Here is a 2,677-nt window from a genome sequence, read left to right as displayed (position 1 = left end):
CTCTTTTTATTATGCCCGGTTTTTTCTTTTTGTTTGGAATAGTTAAAAAAAAAAGGGGGAGGGGGGAAGAAAAAACAGATGCAGAAAAATGCTAGTTACAATAATCCTGTGCGGATTTTAAAGCAGAAATCCCCAAAGGGTGTCTAAGTCCATGCCGAGAGCCACGGCCGGGGCCGCCGGATCCCACGGCCGCGGGGTCCCACGGCGAAACTCGGGTGCCGCCGGCGCAGCCCTCACCCGTGGAAAGGGAGGGGGGGCGGTCTGCGCTTGCAGGAGGGCAGGGCTTTCGGGAGAGGGTAACGCCAAGCACCTCACAGCAGTGCTTCCCCCCTCGCCTAATTAAAAAGGCGAGCGGAGCATTTTTAAAAGTCGAAAAATCACTGTCCTGAAACGAAAAAAAAAAAAAAAACAAAGATCAAAAAAGGAAAAAACAGAAGGAAAAGGCAAAACAGGCGGGGAGGGCGGCAGCCTTCTCGGAAGGGCGAGCGGCGGCTGGAAAGCTGCTGGGTGAAAAAAAGGAAAAAGCCAAAGGAAAGCAAGCGTTCCCCTTCGGAGGTATCCAGGCACGGCAGTCCCGGCCAGTCCCCTTTCCCCCCGCCGGGCACCGCTGGGGCGGGGGGCGAGGGGGCGGCGGGGCGGGCACGGCGGCCGGGGCCGGGGCCGGGCGGGCTGCCGGCTCCTCCGGGGGGCGGGCAAGGGGGAACCGGGCCGGGGGCGGCGGTGGGGCCGGGCCGGTGCCGGCCCCGCGCAGCCCCTGCGCGCCCGCCGCCGCGGGCGGAGGTAAAATGGCGGCGCGGAGCCGGGCCGGACCCCGCGGGGCTCCGCGCCGGGACAGACCCGGCTCCGCAGGACGCGACGGGGCGGGCGGCACCGCGCAGCGCAGCACCGCGCCGCTGCGCGCACACCCGCTCCGCGCGCACCCACGCGCGCACGCAGACACGCGCGGCCCCCGGCGGCCCGCCCCGCTGCTCTTTCTTCCTCTCAACTTTCGCTCGGGGCTCCCGCTCCACCGGCGCCCCCCGCCTCCCCCCCCCCCCCACCGTGACGTCACCGGTTTCACCCCTGCCCTCCCTCCCCTCCCTCCCCTCCCCTCCCCGCCCGGGGATTTTTTTTTCGGCGGGGGGGGCGTTAAAAGTTTTTTTGGGGGAGGGAACACAAAGCCCGCTGCGCCCGAGGGGAAAATAGCAACAAGATTACGGCTGCTTTATTCTGGCGAGGAGGCGTAAGAAGGTGCTAATCCAAGGGATGGCTAATTGAGCGCTTGTAAAAATGATATTTGCCTGCCATTTCGGACAAAGTGGTTCCTCTCTTTTCCCCCTTTAACGCCCCGCGGAGGAGAGTAAAAAACAAAATCACTCACTTGCTAGAGAGGGAGTGCAACAAGAAAAAGCGACAAAAAGCAAGAGAAAACAAACCACCCAGAGCAAAGCCCACGGACACGACTGACTTCACTCCAGAAAAAGGACTAGACCCCAGCTTTTAAAATCCCTTCGGAGCCTCCGAGATCTGTGCGAGCTTACAAAGTGCAGCCTCTTTCTCTCGCCCGCAGGATGCGTGCGGCGGGACGCCCGGCCGCGGCCACCGGCATCTAGGCGGGCAGGCAGGCCCCGCCGCGGGACGGCTCGCCGGGACCCACCCTGGAGCGGGAGACAGGCGGGACATCGGTTCGTACTCTGGTTTGGCCCTGGTTTCGCTTCTCTTCTGCCGCTCTGAAAGATCTCCCCGGCGCCCCTGAGATGGTGTTTGGCCGCGGGCAGGTTAACTTGGTGGCAGCTGATACTTTGGGGAGTTTTGGGGAGGAGGAGATGAGGCGAGCGCGGGGAGCAGGGGGCTGCCGCGGGAGGGGGGCCCTGCCCGAGCCCCCAGTTTTGGCAGAGCCCTCCTTGGGGTGCCCCGCAGCCCCACGGCCGGGTTCCCCCGCTCCCGCCCTGCCTTACCTTCGGGGGAGATCCCATCACGCCCAAATGCTCCCGTGTGTCCCTCGCGATCTTCGGCTCCGTTTCTATAAATATGCATGACTCGGGGGGGGAAAAAGCCCAAACCCGCAGGGTGACTTAGGCCCGGGGAAGGCGGCGGGAGCCGAGGCTGGCCCGGGGTAGAGGCCCCCGGCCCCTCGCCGCTGCAGGTGGGGCCGGGCCGGGGCCGCAGCCCCGCTCGGGCCGGGTCCCGGGTCCCCGGGGCGGGAGCGCCGGCGGCTCTCCCTTCCCCGCAGCCTCCCAGGAAAGACTTCGCTCGGCCCGGTCCCGGCTTCAAGGGAGGGCCGGGGAGAGGCTGCCCGCCTCAGCCCCTGCCTCCCGGGGCCTCCCCGCCGGGCGCGGAGCGGGGGAGGCCGTCCCGGCACCCCGGCGTCGGGGCAAGGGGAGCAAGCGGCGGCGGGGAAGGCAGCAGTCTCTTAAGAGCCCATTTTGTGCTATTAGGGAGCTGTGGCAGCTTCTCGGCGGGACCGGGGATGACAGTGCATGACGGCCGGGCAGCCCATTATCCCGCTCCCATTGAGGCGCCCTTTCACTCACATGCAAACTCCTTGGCAGAGTCGTTTGTCTCCTCATTGTACTTTATTTAAGAATGCAATGGTTGTCAGGGCCCTTATTCAATTTCAAGATACTTTATTGATGAGCTTTGACTTTTAGCACTTTTCACATGTCAAGAGAAGTCAAGTGTATGCGGCTACGACTTC

The sequence above is a fragment of the Gavia stellata genome, chromosome 17 (genome assembly GCF_030936135.1).
Source record: "Gavia stellata isolate bGavSte3 chromosome 17, bGavSte3.hap2, whole genome shotgun sequence".
NCBI lineage: Eukaryota > Metazoa > Chordata > Aves > Gaviiformes > Gaviidae > Gavia > Gavia stellata.
This window is presented reverse-complemented; position numbering follows the sequence as displayed.